The sequence below is a fragment of the Eptatretus burgeri genome, chromosome 7 (genome assembly GCF_056783735.1).
Source record: "Eptatretus burgeri isolate ZD-2024b chromosome 7, Ebu_testis_v1, whole genome shotgun sequence".
Classification (NCBI taxonomy): Eukaryota; Metazoa; Chordata; class Myxini; order Myxiniformes; family Myxinidae; genus Eptatretus; species Eptatretus burgeri.
In genome coordinates, this window is record NC_140967.1 from 104,547,990 (window position 1) to 104,574,981 (window position 26,992).

A 26,992-nucleotide genomic window follows, 5' to 3' on the forward strand; every position below is an offset into this window, starting at 1 on the left:
ACGAAGTCAGGCGCGGCTATGCTGACATTGCGGCTTGCCCGCCCTCCCGCCCTCGCGCCCTTGTGGACCTGGCCGCTCATCCAGGTTTCACGTACATTTGGTCCACGGACCTGTCTGCCACCCTTGTCTTTGAGGGTGGCTTTTCTTTGCTTCTGTGCATGTGCATGTGGTGTCGCCGTCTTGTAAAGTAAACCTGTTTAAGTGAATGTGTGAATAAATATTTGGTTGTAACTCTTCAATTGCTTTCACTGTGTTACTGTTCTTGCGTGCATGATTTACTGTATGGTTGTAAATACGTGCCTTGTCTGAGTGTGAAACAAATGTGCTTGTTGAACTGTTCCCCGTTTCGTTGCGTCTTTTCCCTTGTTTGAAAGTTCCATCTTGTATCACGGAAGGAATTGGTGGAAGGGTGTAAGCACCCAGTAAATAGAATCACATCTGTCGGGGTCGGTGATAACACCACTCGGTTATCACTAAAGCACGGAACGGACCGCTTAAACGGTTCGTGTCCTAGGCCGGCCAGCAGCGAGGTACAATCGCCCGGTTAACTACTCGCGCAGGTACTTAGGTAGGTCGAGTTTGGCGAACAACCCTATCCTGCACGGGTGGCCAATTGGCACGATTGTGGTGAGGTCAAAAGACCCACCCGTGACTAGCTCCCGGCGTTGTTCCGGGAGGGTCACGACTGAATTGTCCGTTCCGGTGGGCGGCGCGGCTGCCATTGGAGTTATGCAATCGCTCGCACCCCAGGCGGGCCAGAATTCGGAACAATATATATATATATATATATATATATATATATATATATATATATATATATATATATATATATATATATATATATATATATATATATATATATATATATATATATTGTTATGTCAGTATATATCGATATGTACATCGAGCAGTACATCGATATGTCAGAATTATTTCACTGCCAGATACAAGTTTTGATCACTCTACAGTGAAAAATAACACTTATTATGAAAAATGCGCAGGAGCTGCGTGCCTGAAATTTGACCCCGATGTGGACCCCCAAGATGATGACCGAAAATTCTGAAAAAATTGAGAAATGTTTTTTCATGTATTCAAACACATCTGTCCTATCGCCGTTATGTTTTTCAAACTTTCGCAAAAAAGGGGGCGTTTGATGCATCCTAACATATGTATGTATATATATATATATATATATATATATATATATATATGTATGTATATATATGTATATATATGTATGTATATATATGTATGTATATATATATATGTATATATATATATGTATGTATATATATGTATATATATATATGTATGTATATATATGTATATATATATATATATATATATATATATATATATATATATATATATATGTTGAGATCCAGGTGAGGTCCACAGCGATTAAGGTCAAGCTTTGTTCATCACCGATCTTGGGAGAGAAGGTTTTATTTCACATCAGACATATGCATATGGAGACAACAGGCTTTGAACACAATAGTCCACCCAGCCTAATCCTCTGGTGAGCTGTCTTTCGGCACTGCCTTATATTCAGTTTACTGCGACCTTTGAATGACTGTGTGTCAAAGAGGATTTATTACCATCCATTAATTTATTGCATTCTCCTGTCAGTACTGCTGATAAGAGAGCACAGAAAGTGCAGAAACAACACCCTTGATTCCCTTAAAGAATTTTTAAAAGGTAGCCTCCTACATGTTGTTGGGCCTTAACAGTTCTGGGCAGTAGTCCAACAGATTCCAGGTAGCTCAGCTGCCCGATTAGCAAGGTCATTCAAACGGTCGACAAGGCCAGCTGTGTTGTAACAATGTCAAAACAAGTTTCTTGACAGTGCACAGATAAACTAATGGGAAGATTTATCCTTTCCCTCTTTCCAATTGAAACTCAAGAGTTTTAACCAAACACTAGTAGACATGTTTGGTTGCTGTTAGAGTACATACAATCCCCGACATTTCCCTCCTCTTGTTTCTTTGAAACATTTGCAAAAGAAACTACAAATGAAGAAAAGGAGCATCCGCAGGCCGGCAGGTCAGCAGATAGCAACCCCTAGTGGGTGGGCCATCCTTATGTTTAGCTCCAGATGGTCCAAAACGATCGGGAGTTCCAGCTGCACCCCCTAGCCCAAAAGGGGGTTCCTACCCACTTTCCAACCGGTCCACTAACACCCCAAGTCTTCAACAAGGGAAATCGGGAAATATCGCAACATTTAAACATAGAATATAAGGAAGCCAAGCACTCCCAAAAGCTGTTCGTACAAGAATTGCTCATGGCTAAACAAGAATGAAGTTATACAGGAATATACGTTCCATTAAATATTTGATTATATATATTGCCGCTTAATGGACTTCATGAACAACAAGTAAGGCAGTGTTAAAGTATATAAATGTAATGTTCTTTATGAACAAAGCAAAAGAATATTTGATAAACTACAAGCCAGAGTATAATGAAGGCACAACCTGCCAGCAATTACCAACAAGGCAAATCAAATGGTATTTCTACCTAGCCCTTCAATTGGTGCAAGCAACGAAAGACATTCGTCCAATGTGAGTTGAAGCAATTGTTCAGTCCATCACTCGGAGGAAGCCAAAGTAATGGATCGGCGACTACTGCAAGGTTACAATATGTTTCATTGTTCATGGGTTGGGGTGACATGGGTGGGGTACATAGTATTGGGTAAGGGGGGGTAGGTGTAAGTGCAGGGAGGTTTGAGGATGGCAGCAGTCCAGCGGTGTTCACCGGGGCCATCTCCGTCTGTACTAGCTGGGTACTGGGCTTTGTTGTCCATCCTGAAAAACACTTTCCAATGGCCTTTTGGGCAATTACCTTGAAAAGCATCAGTAATATAAGTCCACACAATATTAAAGGCACTACAAGTCTATACAATATTAACAGCAACATTATTATTTAGGCAATTATACTTGACACTAATTACAACAATAATATTTACAATATGCAAATGTATTAATGGGTGAGCAGCACTGTGAGCGCTCAAGGCATGGTGTAAGCTCCTTTCTCAACTTGCGCTAGAAGACAAAAGTCTCATGAGATGCATATTTACATATAAGGGTCATACAAGTATTTTCCATACATGCCTTCACTACCTGGTATTGTCCATTTTCCACGATTATGCATATGCTAGTCAAAACACTGCCACATCTATCATAAACCTCCATCAGCATTTTACTTGTAGATTTCCTTTCTTTCTTGTTACAACTTCCTGTATCTTCATGTGTAGTGAGATGCGTGAGTCCATGTTTGGCTTACCTTTTCATTTGAAAGTTCGTTGAGTAATCAGCAATACCTGGAAGAGTCTTCCCCAGGGCGCCCCTCCGCCAGAACACCTTGTTGGCTCCTCAGCTGGTGGGGGGTCGGGTCGGGTTGTGGCCCCATACAGAGGTCCTCGGGGTCTTCCTCCCTGAGTTCGCTGTTAATTATTATGATGGCCTGGGTGAGGGGTGAGGCTTCACAGCATTTCTTTAGACAAATGGAAATGAGACGTTTGATCAGAAATACTCCAAAAATGATTCCCACAACGATTAGGATTGCTGCCCCTACCAGGCGCAGTAACCAGTCTCCCCAGTCATGAAATATAGATCTCCACCCTGCGTAACCCTCCTTGCGTTCCACTCGATCGCTGGTGAGAGCTTCAAGCCTTATAGGTGAAAACACCTATAAGTGAAATGTGTTCTTCTCCGGGAGGTTACTGTATTTTCACAAGATTTCACAACTGTACTCCAAAAGGGTTCTTTCGGGGCCCATGGAACTTGGGTAATTAGAGATGCGTGTTGACCCCATATGAATCCTATTTGTGCAAAGTGCCCCCGCTGGGTTTTGTCTTGCGTTTTGTTCTGCCAAGCCACTTCTGTCTTTTCTGCATTTTCTGACGTCCCCCTTTGCCACGGAGGTGTATACGGTTTCTTTGGCTTGAGTGTGTTAGTGTGTTGCCTAGTGATAGGTCCCTCCCCCCCCCACAAAGGAGTAGTGTCAGTACCAGGAGTTGCATGTTGTGTCGTCAAAGGTTCTGTCACTGTCTCCGTTACTACAAGGTTTACAGCATACCACTGCACTGAACACTGCAGTCAACTGCAACATAATGACAAGTATTTGTGCAAAAGATTATTTTTAAATGATACCTCCGTACGAGGCTCCCACCATGACTAGAGCTTGCAGGACTGGAAGTTGCTCTGGGTGCATGGTGAGTGGATGTGAAGGCCAGAGACCTTACTGTACACTACTGTAGATTTTGATCAGGCAAGCATACCTTCCATCCATCTCCTTGTCTGACGGCCTGTAAAGTGTTCTGGTGTTCGTTGCTCCATCTTGTGGTTCTGGGGCGCATCTCAATCTGTTCACCATTCTTCCTAACTCCCCTGCACTATGTCTGTTACTAACTGCCATTTAGATGTGCGGTGTTAGTCCTTCTCTGTGCTTCATTAGTTCGCGCTCTCTGGCGGCTTGTTTCACCTCCACCGCCGCTCCTTCCTTCCCAATCCATCGGTTGGTTTTCATCAGAGTGCATTTGACGGTGTAATCTCTATGTGCTTTGGCCACGTATTCATAATCCTGCCCTGTTTTCATCGTAGTCGACAGTGAGTGCAGTGCAAAGCCAATTCCATTCCTCTACATCCCTTTAATTCCGCTTATGCTTCCCAAATCCAATGAATTTATCCTGACAGATAGAGGCTCATATAAAGACAACAGACATGCTTTTCTGTCCGCTTCCAGACAAACAGCTCGACCCCGACAGGCAGAGAATCGAAACGCTCCCTCGTCAAGGCCCACGATGGCTGCGTGTTCAAACAGCACGAGCTCCACCCGTAATTTTTCACAAAAACACCTCTATCCTGATAAGTGCGTAGCCTACCAAACGTCCTTGTCCTTGTTCTTGGATGTCTGACATGTAAACAAGGACAAATGTGTCCAAGAGCCACGTCCTAAAGGTTTTGTCTTCACCAGAAGAAGAAGAACAACGCGGAGCTCTCTTAGAGCCGGCATTCGCGACGCGAGACGCGGCTAAAAGATAAACCCACATTAAATAAAATCCCTTCCTTGTTCAAAGCATTTAAAATCCCCCTTTCCATCCATCCTAAATCCCTCGGTCCTGCGCCTCTTCCGCGTCTTTTTTTTTTTTTTTTTTTTTTTTTCGTCACGAAGCCCAATCAACAACAACAACAACCAGAACAAACATATATCACAGCCTTGTTTCAAAGCATTGTCGCTTCCATGTTTCGATAGCGCGTGCACTCGCCCCGAAACAAAAAATCGAGCGATGCTTTGAAACGTCAACGTTAATGTCCTTATTAATTAATTTTACCACAAAGCTATCTCTTTAAAATCTAGTTTGTCCACCATTTTCAAGATCAGCCGCCTCGAGAAATTCTCGTACATTGCTCGACACACAGGCACGTTCACAGCAGGGTGTTAATTACACTTTCAAGTTTGACAAAGCGCGCTGGGCCCATGCGTGATTACGTCATCACGCACTCACATGAGCAATACGTCTTCTCAGCGCGTTGGTTTTTACGATCAAACTCGCGTAACAAATATTTGACGACATCTCAAATACGTTCGTTTTAAATCGGAATTTTTACAGAATCCTATGAAGGGCGTCTCCAAACTTTGTAACATGTGCTAATCCATCTCGTAAACCCTCACGATAAGCTGTCCTTCGATGGGACGATTTCGTGCTTTCGGCGCGCCTGTTAAATCCGACGGCACGTCACGTGACTCGCAAAACCCCATAAAATAAGTTTTTTTTTCTTCAGATTTACGAAAATCAAGTATAAAACATGCTTAATGACCCCAACAATGAAACCAGAATTGAAACTGACGTTAAAACGAACCCGTAACGTCGATCAGCCTTACGAAACATACAAAGTGGAAACAGAACTGAATTTGAATTTGAAATCAAAATGATGCTCCGTGGAGACCATCCATTTATCTTGTACGGTGTTCAAAGCCAAAACAGCATACAGAGTTTATCGGACCATGAGAAAACCCGAACGTTGGTCCATTTGACATCCCACACACAGCACGAGTACTGTAGGAAATTCTCACACATAATCCCCAAACTGTCTGCTGAAGTGGTTTTTATTATTCAATTCCCCATCGAGTTCACACACACACACACACACACACACACACACACACACACACACACACACACACACACAGACACACACCCACACACACACACTCACACACACACACACACACACTCTCAAAATGACATTTGCCCATCACTGAATTAACAACACGTGCAGAATCAGTCATCATCGTCCTTCCTCCGGATTTGGTGTGCGCAATTCACCTCGTCCAAAGTCTTCACATTTACGATGACGACCAATCATTATCTCCATACAAACATACAAGTTGTTCCACACATACAAGTTCCAGGTTGGAACACTCAACTTACGTCTAACACAAAACTCAACCTTCCCCACCACATTGTATTCACAAATACATCCAAACAGGTAACTCTACAAACAGCCCTTCTCCTGGCTCATTAACCTTGTGTTCTTTTCCCGTTGGTTCAAGATTCCCTCTGAATCAAATCGCTTACGTCCTGTCTCTCTTTGTGACTCCGTTAGCCACGCTGCAAACGCTCTCCAGTGTTTTCCACTTTCACCGGTAACTTTAAGTGTTGTTCCTTTGGGTAACTCTATGTTCTTTGCAGAGTTATTCCCCATCTTATGTTCTTAACTTGTCACCAGCCTAAAGCTTTAGTCTTATCTCCTTTTATCACGGGATCAAAATTCCCCTTTCTTGCATACCGCCTGATCGCTTTCTTTCCTCTCTTTAATGTGCAGGATCAAAGTCCCGCTCTACTCAATCGCCTTTAGCCTTCTCTCTTATGGACGGGCCTTTAACCCTCCCCTTTATGGTACAGGATTCCAACCTGTTCCCTCGTTTCTACAGGACTCGAACCTGTTTTTATTACCACAGAATACAGGACTCGAACCTGCTTCCCCTTATTTCGTGCTCCCATTTTCTCGACTTTTTGTTCCACTAATTTTCTAGCCACCTCATTTACCTGTAGGGCTTCCTCCTCCCACATATACGCTCGCATGTCTGGCTCAGGTTTTACTTTATCATTCATTCGATGTTCTAGCCGGCTTGATAGGTTATCTACGATTTCTGATCTTAGAGAACCCCATTTTGGGAATGGGTGTGGATCCCCTTTTGTCCACCTTTCCCACAATGCCAATTGAGTGCATGACTTAGGTCCATATTTTTCATACATTAATCCCGCAGCTGTATTCGGGGTGGGGCATCTTTATCCCCTATTGATTTTGACGTCTTATTTCCCATATTTCCTTATTTCACTGATCCTTCCTAGAGTTTTCTTGGGCCGGGTTAGTGTTCTCCGCCTGGGGTGTTTCTTCACACTCCCAATGCACACTTCCCGCTCCCTCACCCTCCCAACGGGGTTTTCACACCTTTCCCTCCTCTCAATCTCCCGTTCGGATCCTGGCCCTGGCGTATTCTTGGGTCTCCCCCACGGTCTCCCAAAGGAGTGTCCTGGGGTTCCCCTCAACCTTCCAATGGGCCCTTACCTTCCCGGGTACCCCTTTCCGATGTGCAAATAAACCTCCTTCTCCCCTGGTTCGTTTTGAAAGGGCAAGGACAGATCTCAGAGAGCAACGAGTATCCCCAGTGTGAGAAAGGAGGCAGCTTTCTTACCTTTTCCTTAAGCTGGCCGGCTCTTTCCTCCTTTGTCTCACCAGGGCTCTCGAGCTCCTTCCTCGATCCGGCTTGCCCGCGCCGACTACGCCAATTGTTGAGATCCAGGTGAGGTCCACAGCGATTAAGGTCAAGCTTTGTTCATCACCGATCTTGGGAGAGAAGGTTTTATTTCACATCAGACATATGCATATGGAGACAACAGGCTTTGAACACAATAGTCCACCCAGCCTAATCCTCTGGTGAGCTGTCTTTCGGCACTGCCTTATATTCAGTTTACTGCGACCTTTGAATGACTGTGTGTCAAAGAGGATTTATTACCATCCATTAATTTATTGCATTCTCCTGTCAGTACTGCTGATAAGAGAGCACAGAAAGTGCAGAAACAACACCCTTGATTCCCTTAAAGAATTTTTAAAAGGTAGCCTCCTACATGTTGTTGGGCCTTAACAGTTCTGGGCAGTAGTCCAACAGATTCCAGGTAGCTCAGCTGCCCGATTAGCAAGGTCATTCAAACGGTCGACAAGGCCAGCTGTGTTGTAACAATGTCAAAACAAGTTTCTTGACAGTGCACAGATAAACTAATGGGAAGATTTATCCTTTCCCTCTTTCCAATTGAAACTCAAGAGTTTTAACCAAACACTAGTAGACATGTTTGGTTGCTGTTAGAGTACATACAATCCCCGACATATATATATATATATATATATATATATATATATATATATATATATATATATATATATATATATATATATATATATATATCTTCTTCTTTCGGCTGCTCTCGTTAGGGGTCGCCACAGCGGATCATCCGTATGATCCACATAGTGATTTGGCACATGTTTTACGCCGGATGCCCTTCCTGACGCAACCCTGGTCGCCTCTTACGACACGGGATATGGTACACCTATTTTAACCGGGGTATACACCGGCCCAGTATACTGGTACTCATTTCGCCGACCTCGGAAGGATGACAGGCTGAGTCAACCCCCTGGTGTATTTATTCAGTGGCCCAACGGGGCTTGAACTCAGGACCTTTTGGATCCCAAGCCGCTGCCCTAACCACTGCGCCAACACCAGGTATATATATATATATATATATATATATATATATATATATATATATATATATATATATATTTATATATATATTTATTTATATATATATATATATATATATATATATATATATATATATATTGTTGCGGTCTTCGCGCCCGCCGGCGTGCGAACGGCCACGTAACTCGAATCGCGGCACGTCGCCCACCGGACGGACAATCCAGTCGTGACCCTCTCGGACTAACGCCGGGAACCAGTCACGGGTGGACCTTTCGGTCTCACCGCGATCGAGCCAATCAGCCCCCGCGTGGGATAGGGTTGCTCGCCAAATTCGACCTACCTAAGTACCCACGCGGAGGGTAGACCGGGCGATCGCACCTCGCCGCAGGTCGACTTCGGACACGGGCCACTTAAGCGACCCGTTCCGTACTATCAGAATAACCGAGCGGTGTTATCGTCGACCTCGACGGTTCGATTAATTATCGGGCGTATTCAGCCCACTACCAACCCTTTACGTGAAGCAAGATGAGGGTTCAATGGGGGAAAAAGACGAAGCGAAGCGGGAGAACAGTTCAACAATAAAGCACATTTATTCGCGGCACACGGGAAGCACACAAATACAATTCCACCAAAAGCACACAAAAAAAAAGAAAACACAATTCCATTTACACAAAAAGCAAATATAAAAGTGAAAACACAGTGCAGAGCTAATACCGACTACCGAGCACACGGCAACACTTATACAATTCTACTTCACAGACGGCGCCGACAACACATACCCAAAACCAAGGAAAAGAAATACCCTCAAGGATGAGGCGGGCCTGAGGCCGAGACCGGGTCGCGCCTACCCGTCTGGTGATGAGACGCGGAGCGCCGATGGCGCCTCACTCCGTGGGCCTCGCGGACAGTGTCAGGCAGGGGGTGGGAAAAGGGGCCCCCTTGGTCGCACTATCTCAGCGCGGGGGGAAACAGGAGGGGGTTGCTGATGCTCGGGGTATAGAGGATCTTTATTATCCCTGGTGTGCGTCTCCACCTCGGCCAGGTCGCGCTGCCGGCCTTCCTCGGGCGTGCAGCTCCCGGCACCGTCGCGAGCACCCCCTCATCTGCCTTCGCCGCTGCCGCCTCTCCGCCTCTGGACTCTCCACCCTGGACTCTTCTTTGGGCTCTCCTCGTTCGACTCTCTTCAGCTTCTCCAGCTACTGCAGGCTTCGGGCTCCAGACTTCCACACTCTTTGACTGACGAACACGGTCCTTTTATCCCCCCGTAGCTTCGCCTTTGACCCCCTCCCTTTGACCTTTCACCTCGCTCCCCATTGGCCCGAGAAAAAGTGGGCGTGAAGGCTTTTTGATCCACAAATTTGCATATATCGATCGTTCTGGAGGCGGGGCCAAATCGCCCCTCGCTCACCGATTGGACGGCAAAAAGTGGGCGTGTGTCGTTTTTGATCCGTTTTTGAAGCACAAAATCCGTGATTTTGTACATGCTGTTCGACGTGCGCCCTGCACGAGTCCAACACCGGTACCCACAGCGGGGCAAGAACGGTGGCGATGCGACGGCTGCGAGGTGTGACGTGAAGGTCGTGGCGGTTGTGGTGAAGCGGCGTTGTGGTTGGTGGTTGATGTTGTGGTTGTGGTGGTAATCATGGCGGTTGGTCCAAAATAAAGATAGTAAAAGAAAAACGGCTATCCTGAAGAGTCGCAGCTCGCATAAATGACATGTATTCCCACTAGACAACGGGTTTGGGCCTAACTACACATATACTTGCCGAGATACCTCACCTAAGGGACCTGAATGGTGGTTTGCGAATTTGGTAACCACAACACTACCCCCTCCCCTTTTTACAGACTCGTCCCGAGTCGTCAAATTTTCGTGTGCCATCATGTGTAGTTTTCCCCTAGTACATTTTACCTACGGATCCCTGAGTGCGACATTCATGGTATTCGTGTCCCCAAAATAAATAACCTGAGGGCTGCGTAACTATCTAAACAAACTCACTCACACGGACGACTTAAATAAAATTGCCGGCGCTAAGACATACATGCCGGGGGCGCACTCATATTTACAGTACATCTTAACCTTAACTTACAAATTTTACACTAAACCATGGCCCAGGATCACTGAACTCTGCAAAAAGAAAGCAGTTAGCAGGGAGCCAGGCTGCCCGCATGCAGTCTCTGGCTCAAACAATGCAGGTGACAGGGAACGTGGCTGGCTGCTCACATGCAGTCCAAGGCCTTCCCTTTCGAACTGAACGCAGTGAACCACAACGGTGCATGGGCTGCACAAACACAGTCTCCGTGCCAGCTCAAGTGGCACACGCAATGAGCACAACGAATGGATGCATGAACAAAAACACGGTGCACGGGCCGCCACTGCAGGCCCGTGTTGTAGCTGCCAACAGGGCAGTTCTTGCTGCTTGCAAACTGTTGCCTTGATCCTGGCGCACATGGCAATGAACAGGGGGGGGGGGGGAAAGCAAAAATTGAACGGGGCTGGTGAACATGGGCAGTGGGCATGGCATGGCAAAGGTAGCAGGCAAACACAGCCCGCAGAAGAAGGCCGCTGCAGGCAAACACAGCCGGCAGATGAACTTGCCGGCACAGGCCTCGAAGAAAAACAGCCAGCAGATGAACTGGCCGGCACAGGCCTTGCAGCACACAGCTGCCGATGAAGTTGGCCGGCCTCCGCCTTGCAGTAACACAGCCAGCAGATGAAGCTGGCCAGCTTTTGCCGTCAGTGGAGGTTGGTGGAGGGAGTGCGGTGGTGCTGGCCACTTGGAAGGCGGGCTCGGACCTACCTACCTGTCTCCCTCCCAACCTATCGCCTTTGCCTGTCACTGTACATACCCACTCCCTTAATTTGTCAAACCCCAATTTAGCCCCAACTTATTTTTTTGTTGTTTTTTATTTTTACTCCCCCACTATAAATCGTCCCCTAACCCCCTTTATCGTCCTTGTTCGGCTAACCTATCCTGTCACCTAGCCTACTCCCAACCCCTACGTTCCCTTCCCGGAGGGGAATAAGGGAGAGCTAACGTCCTGTGTCGAGGCCCAACGAAGCCTCAGAATGGCCTCCCCAGAGTTCGGCGATCTTAACACCAAGTGGGTCCAGCGGCCCACAACGACAGCGAGGGGATGGATGGTGCGGAGGGGTACATCTCCTAATCTACCCTAACCATTTAACTGTTAAACTACCCCGGGGCTTTCAACAAGCGCCTCTCGCTTAAACTATTGGTTCTATAAACCCAGATTCCCGTCGCCTGTGTTGGTGTCCTCACAATTTCGGGCCTCGCCCCCAATTTTCTCTCCGTGCCCTCACACGGTCTCCTGGCTGGGACACGTGGCTCCCTTTGGCAGGCACGACCCTCTGCCGAATCTCCCGCTATGGCACCCCCGGGCACTACACTGCCTCCGAGCCTACCAGCTCCCTAACACCGGGGAGTGCCCCCATGGCACCTCCCCTGAAACGCACACGTGGCAGGCCGGCCTCCCGGGCCCCTTTCCGAGGGTCACCCGTGCCCACAACACTGCCCACGCGGCTAATGGCGCCCCGGGCCCCCGCACCAAGCAGGCGCACCCGTGCCCACTACTCTATCCCGGCCCCCCACGGGCCCATGGCCTACCGCGGCCGACTAGCCTGGTGCCCGGGGTACCCTCTCAGCGATACTCACCTTTCGCAGCCACGCTCCCAAGCCCGTCAACAGGGCTCCTGCACCCCTCCAAATGGGTCTCGAGCCTACTTTCCCACCAACAACAAAACAACCTCCATTTTTCAATTTGACTAACCCCCTAACTCACTTTATACTGACCCCGGGGTCCCTTGGGCGGGAGTCACTCCTCCCCCCAATCACTCATCGCACCATGCATTCCCCATTCACTCCACACACACAGACCCGCTGGCCTCACTCACTCACCAAGCACATGCTTCCACTTCACTCACAAACTCTTCAACACACACACCACTGAACTCTGCCATCCTTCTAACTACATCCCCTAACTAACTCGTGCTCCCACGTCGTCCCTTAAACTACAGCACGTTCCTTTTAACACTACGTCGCTCAGCTACGTCCCCTCTACACATTCACAAGTCTGTCACTGTCTCCTAACTCAAAAATTCATTTTATTTCCCAACCTAAATCTCGCTACAATCCCTCTATCTAATCCATTCCACGGACTCCATGAGGACTTACCCCTGCCCCATGAAGTCGGTCTAACTAAGCTAACCCTTCCCCCTAACTAGTTTCCATCCTGTGCCCAGGTAAGGGGGTCTTTCACCCCTTGCCCAGGAATCCTTTGCACCCGAAAGTGAGGCTTGCTTTTTTTTTTTTTTTCCCCATGCGCATCACCAGCGCGGCAACTCAGAGCTCGCGCACTTTGCACCTGCCCGTGACGTCATGCAGCTGCACGTGTTCCTCGTCCCTCCTTGGACGGTGCCATCCGGCAGAGATACCCTTCCTGCCGGATTCCAACCACACGTGCAGCCATGACGTCACCGTGCGCAAAAAAAAAACACAAGCCCCACGTCTCGAGGGGTTCCCCACGCGAACACATGTGCTTTGCCCGTTGGAGCTTAACACACACGATCGCGTGGAGAACCCGTCCGGTCCAAATCCGTTTACCTGCCTAAACTTTGTCCGTCCGCGGGATCGGCAAATCCACCGCGTGCGTTTCCGGACCGGGACTTCACTCTCGCAAGCGAGCACGTGGTGGTCTCGTGCGTTGCACAGCACGGACCGCGTGCTCACTGCTGGGCGAACCCGGCACGGTCCCCGAAACAACTACAGCCGCTACTCGGCTTTCTCTCCTCTGTCGCCGTCTCAGTCTCCATTCCACCCACGCACACCTGCGTGTTACGACGCACACAGTCCACTCCATCACATTCACACGGGGAGACGCGGCTGCGTGCTCCCGCATGCCAACCGACATCTCCCTCACATACCGCTCTCTCACACACACGGTCTCCCTTGCACACAGCGACCTTGCACACGGCCGTTCACTCACGCGTGCGGGGGCACTCACCCGCGGTGCCTCACTCGCACTCCGTGCCTCATCCACACACGCGGGGGCACTCACCCGCGGTGCCTCATCCACACGCGGTGCCTCACTCACACACACGGCGACACTCATACACGGTGCCTCATCCACACACGCGGGGGCACTCAACCGCGGTGTCTCATCCATACTCCGTGCCTCACTCACACATACGGGGGCACACACCCGCGGTGCCTCACTCACACACACGGCGACACTCATACACGGTGCCTCATCCACACACGCGGGGGCACTCAACCGCGGTGTCTCATCCATACTCCGTGCCTCACTCACACATACGGGGGCACTCACCCGCGGTGCCTCACCCACACACGCGGGGGCACTCAACCGCGGTGCCTCATCCACACACGGCGTGCTGGGAAGCACGCACTCCGGCACAATCGCCACCACACCACTCACACACGGGGTCGCTTCCACACACGGGGACGCACTCACACCTTGCACCACACACACAGGGACAACCACACTGGGGATTCGTGTCCCCACAAGGGTCTCCGGGGCCTCTATACCCCCCAAGCTTTCCGTGCACCCGTCCACAGCACTTATATGCTATATAAATATTATTATGCTATATTTATATGCTATATAAATATATATATATATATATATATATATATATATATATATATATATATATATATATATATATATATATATATATACCTGGTGTTGGCGCAGTGGTTAGGGCAGCGGCTTGGGATCCAAGAGGTCCTGAGTTCAAGCCCCGTTGAGCCACTGAATTAATACACCAGGGGGTTGACTCAGCCTGTCATCCTTCCGAGGTCGGCGAAATGAGTACCAGTATACTGGGCCGGTGTATACCCCGGTTAAAATAGGTGTACCATATCCCTGTGTCGTAAGAGGTGACCAGGGTTGCGTCAGGAAGGGCATCCGGCGTAAAACATGTGCCAAATCACTATGCGGATCATAATGGATGATCCGCTGTGGCGACCCTAACGGGAGCAGCCGAAAGAAGAAGAAGAAGATCTATATATATATATATATATATATATATATATATATATATATATATATATATATATATATATATATATATATATATATATATATATATATATATACATACACACACAAATGTTTGGTACTACAGAACTTTAATATGGTGCGAGAGGTACTGCAACCAGTATTTGATTCACTTTCTCATTCTGTGATTAAGGATTCCTTCACATTTGCAGAATCAATTGGAGCTAAAACACCGACAAGTGAGGACAACATCATGGCATCCTTTGATATTAACAGCTTGTTCATGAATGTCCCATTGACGGAGACGATTGAGATATGCGCACGTTTGCTGTATCACACCGATCTGGAACAACTGATGATCTTGGAACACGTCTTCGTGGAATTAATGAACACAGCAACAAGGGAGGTGGAATTCAGTTTTAACATGATGTATGTTCAAACGGATGGTGTGGCCATGGGTTCTCCATTAGGCCCAGCTCTTGCAAATATCTTTGTAGGCTATCATGAAATGCAGAAACTGACTGGTCGGCCGGCAAGGGGTCGATTCCCCCATCGTATACTATCGGTATGTTGTTGACATTTTTGCTTTGTTTGAGTTTCGGACGGCATGCGACAATTTCCAGGCATGGCTCAACACTCTCCATCCAGCGCTGAAGTTTACCACGGAGCTGGAATCGCCAAACGCGTTACCGTTTTTGGACGTGTTGATTTTTGGACAACCTTGGTTTCACAACATCCGTCTACCGGAAGCAGACTTTCACAGGGCAGTACACTCGTTGGGACTCCTACAGCTCCACGAGGTACAAAATTGCCTTGATCAATATCCTGGTTAACAGAGCACAGAGGATTTGTTCACCTTGTAATCTTCCTGCTGAAATTGACAAAATCATGAATATACTTGGTGAGAATGGTTATCCTGAGCATATAGTTAAGCGATACATACACAAGTTTTTAAACACGACAACTGATCGGAAGATTGGTCCGGCCAAATGTCCAGTCAATATCAGGATGCCTGGAAAGGGCAATCATCATGAAGGTTTGAAGTACAAATCAAACATATTGTGTCCAACAGGTTTCTGGCTGTGTAACCCCGAGTAATCTTTACCTCTCGCCGTTTGCTGACGTCAGTCAACAAGGATGTGCTACCCACCTCACAAACCAGCAATGTTATTTATGAGTTTAAGTGCCGATGTGAAGCTCGGTACGTGGGCCGCACAACACTAAGATTGGCTGATCGGATCAAACAACACGTCCCTTTGGCGATTCGAAGAAAGATTGTAAGGGTTAGAACACAACCAGTGCGAGCATGTAGAAATATCCAGCAACAACCGGCCACTGTACCTGCTACATCTGCCATTGCACAGCACCTGGTTGCAAACCCTATCTGTGCAGACCAGTACAATGCAGATATGTTCAGGATATTGAGCCGAGGTTGGAGCTCGTTTCAGTTACATATGTTGGAAGCAACCTTCATCCTTACCACCGATCCAATATTATGTCGTCAAAAGGAAGTTGTACGATCTCTGTGTCTCTTTCAGCATGGAAAGATCAAGGGGAGTACGGTAACAAATGGTGAATGGACCTTAGGGAAAACCCATCCCCCCTCTCTCCAGGATGTGGTTGCAAACGTCAATCATCGACTAACTCTGCTCCAGCCAATGGAAGCTCGAGGTGAAGATGATGAGCCGACCAATGGGCGTTCGGATTGACCGTGACGTCATTACGGTTGAACCAATCAACGTCTACCTTATTGAGCCCTGCGTATAAAGCACGTGCCTTCACTTCCTTCTTCACTTGCTGCGATTTTTACCCTGAAGAGTGCAGCACGAAAAGCTTCGATCACTATTATGTCGTATTTGTTTGTGTCCATATATGTTTATGTATGTATATATGTATATATATATATGAAAGTGTGCATGTCTGTGTGTGTTTCTCTGTGACCTATGCACGCGAAAAGTACTGGACTGATCCTCACCAAACTTCAGATGCTGACAGAACATGTACCCGGGAGTGCCCCGATGTAAAAGAATTGTACTTCCGAATTATGACGTCATCACCTAATTTCATAACGTTAATTTTTCAAGTTCAGCCGATTGACATGGGGCCAACGCCATTTGCAATAGAATGAAAAAAAAAATGCTACAATTAATTGAAGACAATGACTTCTGACTTCCCGGTTTCCGAATTATGACGTCATCACCTGATTGCGTAACGTTAATTTTTCAAGTTCAGCCGATTGACATGGGGCCAACGCCATTTGCAATAGAATGAAAAAAAATGCTGCAATTAATTGAAGACAATGACTTCCGACTTCCCGGTTTCCGAATTACGACGTCATCACCTGATTGCTTAACGTCAATATTTCAAGTTCAGCCGATTGACATGGGACCAACGGATTTTGCTAGAGAATGAGAATTAATTGAGTCGCAAATGATGACATGAAACCAGCCTCACATTGTTGAGGAATTATGGTTTTTTATCTGATGCGGCAATAAATCTTAACATTTTTGAACTCGAGTCTTCTGCATATAAGACATGGCGGGGAAAATATAATATTATAGTGGTGATGAAAAAAAATAATAATGGTGGCAGCCTCTACAATTTTACAATTAACTGTGACATACACTCCTTCAGACCCGCCGTCATCCACGGGATTCCTGTGCGGAGCACGGGTATCCCTGTTAATATATATATATATATATATATATATATATATATATATATATATATATATATATATATATATATATATTAAATACGTATTTCAAGAAGAAGGAGGAACACAGGGTGACATACAAGAGTGGAGGAAAGTGCACACAGGTGGATTACATCTTAAGTAGGAGATGCAACCTGAAAGAGATTAGTGACTGTAAGGTTGTGGCAGGGGAGAGTGTAGCTCGACAGCATCGATTGGTGGTCTTTAGGATGACTTTAGAGGTGAGGTTGAGGAAGAGAGTGAGGGCTGAACCAAGGACCAGATGGTGGAAGCTGAAGGAGGAAGACTGTTGCGTGAAATTTAGGGAGGAGGTGAGACAGGCGTTGGATGGTGGTAAAGATGGGTGGGATGATTGGGCAACAACAGCAGAAGTTGTGAGGGAGATAGCTAGGAAGGTACTTGGTGTGACATCTGGACAGAGGAAGGAAGACAAGGAGACTTGGTGGTGGAATGAGGAAGTACAGGAAAGTATAAGGAAGAAGGGGTTGGCGAAAAAGAAGTGGGATAGTCAGAGAGATGAAGAAAGTCGGCAGGAGTACAAGGAGTGGCGTCGAAAGGCAAAAAGAGAGGTGGCAAAGGCCAAGGAAAAGGCATATGACGAGCTGTATGAGAAGTTGGATACAAAAGAAGGGGAAAAGGATTTATACAGATTGGCAAGACAGAGGGACCGAGCTGGGAAGGATGTGCTGCAGGTTAGGGTGATAAAGGACGCAAATGGGAATGTGCTGACGAGCGAGGAGAGTGTGTTGAGAAGGTGGATGGAGTACTTTGAGGAGCTGATGAATGAAGAAAATGAGAGAGAGAGAAGGTTGGAAGAGGTGGAGATAGTGAATCTGGAAGTGGGGTGGATCAGTAAGGATGAAGTGAGGACTGCTATGAAGAAGATGAAAAGTGGAAAGGCGGTTGGCCCAGATGGTATACCAGTGGAGGCATGGAAGTGTTTAGGAGGGATGGCAGTGGGGTTGTTAACCAGATTGTTTAATAAAGTCTTGGAAAGTGAGAGGATGCCGGAGGAGTGGAGATTAAGTGTACTGGTTCCGATTTTCAAGAATAAGGGAGATGTGCAGAGCTGCGGAAATTACAGAGGGATAAAGTTGTTAAGCCACACCATGAAGTTGTGGGAAAGAGTAGTGGAAGCTCGGTTGAGAGGAGAGGTGACAATCTGTGAGCAGCAATATGGGTTTATGCCAGGAAAGAGCACCACTGATGCGATGTTTGCTTTGAGAATGTTGATGGAGAAGTATAGGGAAGGCTAGAAGGAGTTACATTGTGTGTTTGTGGATTTAGAGAAAGCTTATGATGGGGTGCCAAGAGAGGAGTTGTGGCATTGTATGAGGAAGTCGGGAGTGGTGGAGAAGTATGTGAGGATCGTGCAGGATATGTATGAGGACAGTGTGACAGCGGTGAGGTGTGCGGTAGGAATGACGGACCGGTTTAAGGTTAAAGTGGGATTGCACCAAGGATCGACTCTGAGCCCTTTCCTGTTTGCAATGGTGATGGACAGGTTGACGGACGAGATCAGACTGGAGTCTCCATGGACTATGATGTTCGCGGATGACATCATGATCTGTAGGGAGAGTAGGGAGCAGGCTGAGGCGAGCCTTGAGAGGTGGAGGTACGCACTGGAGAGAGGAGGAATGATAGTCAGTCGGAGTAAGACGGAGTACATGTGCGTAAATGAGAGGGAGGGTGGTGGTATGGTGCAGTTGCAAGGAGTTGAGGTGGGGAAGGTGGATGGGTTTAAATACTTGGGATCAACTGTCAAAAGTAACAGAGAATGTGGGAGAGAAGTGAAAAAGAGAGTGCAGGCAGGATGGAGTGGGTGGAGAAGAGTTGCAGGAGTGATTTGTGACAGAAGGGTAGCTGCAAGAGTGAAGGGGAAAGTATATAAGACGGTAGTGAGACCAGCTATGTTGTATGGTTTGGAGGCGGTGGCACGAACAAAAAGACAGGAAGTAGAGCTTGAGGTGGCAGAGTTAAAGATGCTGCGATTCTCGTTGGGAGTGACGAGGATGGATAGGATAAGAAATGAGTATATTAGAGGGACAGCGCAGGTAGGACGGTTTGGAGACAAAGTGAGAGAGGCGAGATTGAGATGGTTTGGACATGTGCACAGGAGGGAAGTGGAGTATATCGGGAGAAGGATGTTGAAGATGGAGCCGCCAGGCAGGAGGAGAAGAGGAAGGCCAAAGAAGAGGTTCATGGATACGGTGAGGGCGGACATGCGGGTGGTTGGAGTGTCAATGGAAGATGTGGAGGATAGAGCGAAATGGAGACGGTTGATCTGCTGTGGCGACCCCTAACGGGAGCAAGCTGAAAGAGGAAGAATATATATATATATATATATATATATATATATATATATATATATATATATATATATATATATATATATATATATATATATATATATGTCGGGGATTGTATGTACTCTAACAGCAACCAAACATGTCTACTAGTGTTTGGTTAAAACTCTTTAGTTTCAATTGGAAAGAGGGAAAGGATAAATCTTCCCATTAGTTTATCTGTGCACTGTCAAGAAACTTGTTTTGACATTGTTACAACACAGCTGGCCTTGTCGACCGTTCAAATGACCTTGCTAATCGGGCAGCTGAGCTACCTGGAATCTGTTGGACTACTGCCCAGAACTGTTAAGGCCTAAAAACATGTAGGAGGCTACCTTTTAAAATTCCTTAAGGAATCAAGGGTGTTGTTTCTGCACTCTCTGCGCTCTCTTATCAGCAGTACTGACAGAAGAATGCAATAGATTAATGAATGGTAATAAATCCTCTTTGACACGCAGTCATTCAAAGGTCGCAGTAAATTGAATATAAGGCAGTACCGAAAGACCGCTCACCAGAGGATTAGGCTGGGTGGACTATTGTGTTCAAAGCCTGTTGTCTCCATATGCATATGTCTGATGTGAAATAAACATTCTCTCCCAAGATCGGTGATGAACAAAGCTTGACCTTAATCGCTGTGGACCTCACCTGGATCTCGACAATTGGCGTAGTCGGCAAGGGGGCAAGCCGGATCGAGGAGGAGCTCGAGAACCCTGGTGAGACAAAGGAGGAAAGAGCCGGCCAGCTTAAGGAAAAGGTAAGAAAGCTGCCTCCTTTCTCACACTGGGGATACTCGTTGCTCTCTGAGATCTGTCCTTGCCCTTTCAAAACGAACCAGGGGAGAAGGAGGTTTATTTGCACATCGGAAAGGGGTACCCGGGAAGGTAAGGGCCCAGTGGAAGGTTGAGGGGAACCCCAGGACACTCCTTTGGGAGACCGTGGGGAAGACCCAAGAATACGCCAGGGCCAGGATCCGAACGGGAGATTGAGAGGAGGGAAAGGTGTGAAAACCCCGTTGGGAGGGTGAGGGAGCGGGAAGTGTGCATTGGGAGTGTGAAGAAACACCCCAGGCGGAGAACACTAACCCGGCCCAAGAAAACTCTAGGAAGGATCAGTGAAATAAGGAAATATGGGAAATAAGACGTCAAAATCAATAGTGGATAAAGATGCCCCACCCCCGAATACAGCTGCGGGATTAATGTATGAAAAATATGGACCTAAGTCATGCACTCAATTGGCATTGTGGGAAAGGTGGACAAAAGGGGATCCACACCCATTCCCAAGGTGGGGTTCTCTAAGATCAGAAATCGTAGATAATCTATCAAGCCGGCTAGAACATCGAATGAATGATAAAATAAAACCTGAGCCAGACATGCGAGCGTATGATATGTGGGAAGAAGAAGCCTTACAGGTAAATGAGGTGGCTAGAAAATTAGTGGAACAAAAAGTCGAGAAAATTGGAGCACAAACTAAGGGGATGCAAGTAAAGGAAATCTTCCCGCCCCTGTAACTGCAGTGCAGAGGTGGGAAGACCAGGGAAACAATGCAGGTGTTCCACCTGCGCGTGTGAATAGCACACTAAGTCTGTATCCGGACCTGGGAGCCATGGGACTGCTGGCCACAGCCTCTGCCTACCCGGTCCAAGAAATAATTCCAGCGGGCCCAGGAGGGCCAGCTCAATCGGTGTACAGACCGTTTAGAGAGAGTGAATTGAGATCGATGAAGGAGCGAGTACTAGAACTGAGAGGGAATGTGGGAGCAACAAAGGAATTGATAATGCAGTGGGTTGAGGCACACCGTTGCTCGCATAGAGACATTGGAGTATTGTGCCATGCAGTGCTGTCCCCATTTGTGTGGAAAAGGGCTAAACAGGATGGTAATTGGCCAGAGGAGGAGCCACAGGGAGCAGCGGCATGGACTGCCGCACAGAGGCAGACTGCACGTCAGCTCCTCTATGATGCAATTGAGAGCGCAATGCGGCCGGCAACGTTAGATTGGGATAAGATCTATGAAACAAAGCAACGCCAGGGGGAGCGCGCGACTGAATTCATGCATAGATTAGTGCAGGCATTCTTGCAATATGGGGGTTTCCAAGTTGAACAAGAAATACCACAACGAGCGTTGACGAACTTCCTAATGGAAGGACTCAGACCTCAGATTAAGAAGCAGTTAAAGTATGTAATGCTCGGCTGGCAGGCAAGACCAGCAACTGAGATTTGTACAGCTGCCGACCAATGTTCATCCCGGTCAGAAGAAAAGGAGAGCGCGAAAACAAAAATTAAAGAGGAGGTGTTCCAAATGGTATTATTAGACAAAGTGGCAGAGCAAAGGAAGAATAAAGATTGGAGAAAGTGGGAGCTAGAGGAAGATGACACAGACTCAGAAGACGAAGAAACGGCTAGACAGTGGGATCGCCGAATGAGAATCCAACAAAGGCCCCCGCCGGCGGCACCGAGAAGAGGGAAACCCAAGAAACAGGTAGGGAAAGGTCAAGGTTGGACACGATCGCCTCTACAAACACGCTCAAAAACTGCAGCAGGCCAAAACCGAGCACAACCAACAGCGCCACCGCAGGAATGCTTCCAGTGCGGGAAGGAAGGGCATTGGCGAAGGAATTGCCCTCAAGGACAGCCGGGGTTTCAAGACGGTGGATCAAGACGGCTGCAGGGTCGTAAGTCATATTGACACACCGCTGGTGGACCCGTGTTGCAGGGAGCTATGCTGACACTAACACCAACAGAGGAGCCGACCTTCACTCTGGATGTTTCGGGTAAGAAGCTTCCTTTCTTAGTCGACACGGGAGCCACCCATTCCACTATCGCAGCGAAGGAACTGCCAGGAGTTGAAAAATCAAACACCGAAGTACAAATAGTAGGATTAGGGGGTAAGGTACAGACTTTAAAAGCAACAACACAATTACCAGTACGGTGCGGACCTTTGCAAGAGAAACATGCTTTCCTTCTCACAACCACTACGCCAGTTAATCTGCTAGGTAGAGATTTGTTGTGTAAACTAGGATGCACGATAGCATGTACAAAGGGAGGGGTTTATGTTGATATTCCCAGGGACAAGACACATTTGGCAATGATGATCCTGATGACACCGCATCCGATTGTTTATTGGTGGAGACTGCCGGAGGAACCAATTAGAAATGCTTGGTCATGCCTAAACCTTATCTCAGACGAAAATAAGGAAATGCAAACGTGGTTAGACAATGCACAAGTGACAATGCACACATACTATAACCCTCCACATTGTACAATCTATTATGATGCGGGAGGGGATGACATTGAATTTGCGGAGAAAATTGCTCCGCACTTGGAAACACGTAATGATTTATTGCTTTGCCGCCTAATGGTTGGTAAGGAAGGTGTCGCAATGGAGGTTAAGCTCACAGACGAGCAAAGGCAGTTGACAAAGTATCCGCCGGGAGTAACCTCACATACAACAATGACTACAGCAAAGGGATATCACCCAAAGGATTTGGGATTTATGGTTTACCGCCTACAGGAGGCAGCAGTGAGCTGCACAGAAACAATAGTGCACTGGGAAGTGCATAAGTTGAAGAATAACGAAGGATGGATCTGTGACCTTATGGAAAAAGAAATACACGGACTGGTGGAAGAGGTTAATTTACCACCAAAGCGGGAAAAGGCATTGGAAATGATGAACACGATAGAAAAGGTGGAAAATCTGATGGGAGAGGTCCCACCACAATTGTGGACAAAACATGATAATGATGTGGGTCGAATCATTGGGGCAACGCCTCTAGTGGTTAAACTCAAACCAGGAATGCCTTTGCCAAATGTGCGCCAGTACCCTCTCCGTAAAGAGGCAGAGGCTGGCATTGCACCCGTAATCAAATCCTTGAAGGAACAGGGTATAATTGTGGAAACTACAAGTCCGTGTAACACACCTATATTGCCAGTGAAAAAACCACAGAAAGATAAATGGAGATTTGTCCAAGATTTGCGAGAAGTGAATGAGATAATCCAAGGTGTTCACCCCGTGGTACCTAGTGCAGAGGGACTGATAACATCTATTCCCGCTAACTCCACTCATTTCTCAGTCATCGATCTATGCTCTGCGTTTTTTAGTGTACCCATCGATAAGGAATCGCAGTTTTTATTTGCCTTTACGTACAAAGGCCGTCAGTACACATGGACTGTATTGCCTCAGGGGTTCGCAGACAGTCCAACTTTATTCTCGCGGGCTCTACACAAAGATCTAGAAGATGTTGTTTTCAAAAGTAATTCAGTCCTGCTACAGTATGTGGATGACCTGCTAATTTGCTCCCCAAATAAAGCAGCGTGTACAAACGATACGCTGCAGCTGCTACGGGCGTTAGCAACAAAAGGCCACAAGGTAAACAAAGACAAACTGCAAATGGTCCAAGAAAGGGTCAAGTATCTGGGACACTACATCTCCCACGGAAAGAGGGAGTTGGACAAAGGGAGGATAACCTCGATCACGGAGGTCCCCCGCCCTCGCACGAAGAAGGAGATGATGCGATTCCTAGGTATGGCAACTTACTGTAGACAATGGGTTGTTGATTATGCAATCCTAACCAAGGAACTGTATGTTGTGGTCGGGAGAAACCAGCCACATAAAATCGTGTGGAATGAGCAGATGGGGGAATGCTTTACAAAATTGAAAGCAGCACTTTCGGTGGCTCCCGCTCTGGGGCTACCGGATTATGACAAAACGTTCTTCCTTTACTCTCATGAAACAAAGGGATTTGCACAGGCTGTGCTAACACAATCGCACGGTGACCACCAACGACCAATCGCATACTTCAGTCGAAGGCTGGACCCGGTCGAACGCGGCCTACCTTTTGTTTACAAGCAGTGGCTGCAGCCAGTTATGCAGTAAAACGCACGGCGGAAATTGTAATGGGGCACCCGCTGGTTTTAAGGGTTCCCCACTGTGTTGCGGCTTTGCTCACACAAAAACAAACACAACATTTAACCAATACACGTCTGATGCAGTATGAGACGACTCTCCTACACCAACCGAACCTACAGATTGAAAGATGCAACGTTCTTAATCCAGCCTCTTTGCTGCCAACGGAGGACGACGGCGACCCACACGATTGCACGGAGGCGATCCAGGAAGTATCCACTGTACGCCCGGATCTAAAGGATCAACCACTAGAGCGACCGGACCTCACCTTGTTTGTTGATGGTTCGGCATACCGAGGACTAGATGGCTCGGGGCATGCAGGATACGCTGTGTGTACGATTGACGAATTAATGGAAGCGTCCCGTCTGCCTTCTCATTTCTCCGCCCAGCAGGCGGAATTGTGTGCCCTTATTAGGGCCTGCGAGCTGTCTGCCGATTCCGTGGTGAACATATATACTGACTCTAGCTATGCTTTTGGTGTTGTACATGACAAAGGTGCAATATGGAAACTGAGAGGGTTTCTTACCTCAGCAGGAACACCAATAAAGAATGGCAGTTTGGTGTCCGAGCTGTTGACAAGCATTACACTGCCAGCGGAAATTGCAGTCATTAAATGCCGTGCACACCAGAAACTGACAACTGACATTGACAAAGGTAATAATAAAGCAGACAAAGCTGCAAAAGAGGCGGCTAGTCTGCCTTTGCCTTCGATAATGCAGGCACGATTGGCGAAAGAGCAAATCAAGCTGCACCAATACAGCTTGTCAGACATTATTGCAATTCAAGCTGCTGCAACACAGAAGGACCATGATAAGTGGCAAGCAGCGGGAGGAGTAGCGGATGACAATGGACTTTGGTCAAACAAGGGGAAGGTAATAGCACCTGTTGAAATCCTTCCATGGCTTGCACGCATGGCCCATTTGAATGGACATGTGTGCAAGAGGGGGACTGTGAGACAAGTACAAGAATCATGGTATGCCCCAGGAATTGGGAAAATAGCAGAAGGGGTCTGTAAAACTTGCCAGATATGTCAACAACACAACCAACACAAAATTGATAAGATAGGGCAGCCGGGAGCCCACCCGCCCCATGGGGTCCTTTTGTGCACCTACAAATAGACTTTATAAATATGCCACCATCATGCGGATATGGAAATATCTTGGTAGTGGTAGACATGTTCACTAAATGGGTAGAGGCATACCCATGTACAAAGGCAGATGCTGCCACCGTTGTGAAGCACTTGTTAAAAGCTTCTTCTGCCGATTCGGCATCCCTCACAAAATATCACATGATCAAGGGGGGCACTTTACGGGGGAACTAACACAGGCAGCGTGTAAAGCACTGGGAATAAAACAGGCATTTCACTGTGTTTATCATCCAGAGTCAGCAGGCGCCGTGGAAAGGCAGAACGGTATCCTAAAGAACAAGCTGGCGAAACTAACAACGGAAACAGGGTTGAAGTGGCCAGATGCATTACCCTTGGCACTAATGAGCATGCGATCCACAGTGAACCGGAAGACAGGGTTATCCCCTCATGAAATACTAATGGGAAGGCCGATGCGACTTCCCGTAACTGCCCCCACCGACATAAACAAATTGAGTATTGCAATGATGGATGAAAACATGCTGACATTCTGTAAACAGCTCTCCAGGATCGCGAGGACGATACACACGAGAGTGAAGGAGGCCTTACCCGAGCCGGTGGAAAGGCCGTATCACACCTTCCAGCCAGGAGACTACGTACTGATAAAGCACTTTACAAGGAAAACGGCCTTGGAACCACGGTGGAAGGGACCGTTTCAGGTATTGCTGACCACCCCAACCGCCGTAAAGTGCGAAGGTAAGCCTGCTTGGATACACTTTTCACACTGCAAACTTGCCATCTCAGCAGAGGAGGAGGCTGTGCAAGAATGAACCCATTACAGCAAATCCTAGTTGCCATAATTGCCTCATGGATGGGAAGCTGGGAAGTGGAAGGGCAAATTGATAACTGGACAATCCAACCCATCCAACAGAGGGGGAAAGGAGCAATTGGGAACCACACTGAACATTTACACGAGTTGGGAGTACATGGGATAAATACATTCTTACTTTTGTCGCACAAATATGCTACATTAAGTAATGAGACTAAGTGCTGGGTGTGTGCTTATCTCCCGCACTCCTCACAAACGGGTTTGCCATTATCTGTGATCCCATTTGAGGAAATAGACTACTGTGGTGCTGCTTGGTACAACAA

The 26,992-nt window shown here is 47.2% G+C and overlaps 1 long non-coding RNA gene across 1 annotated transcript; it reads right to left on the reverse strand.

The window, feature by feature from the left end:
- Nucleotides 1-1,430: 1,430 nt before the first annotated feature.
- On the reverse strand, nt 1,431-7,751 carry LOC147023992 (uncharacterized). The gene is made up of 2 exons (XR_015060497.1): nt 3,317-7,751; nt 1,431-3,038 (listed from the first exon to the last, which is right to left on the reverse strand). It is a non-coding gene; the product is annotated as an uncharacterized LOC147023992 (long non-coding RNA).
- Nucleotides 7,752-26,992: the final 19,241 nt, after the last annotated feature.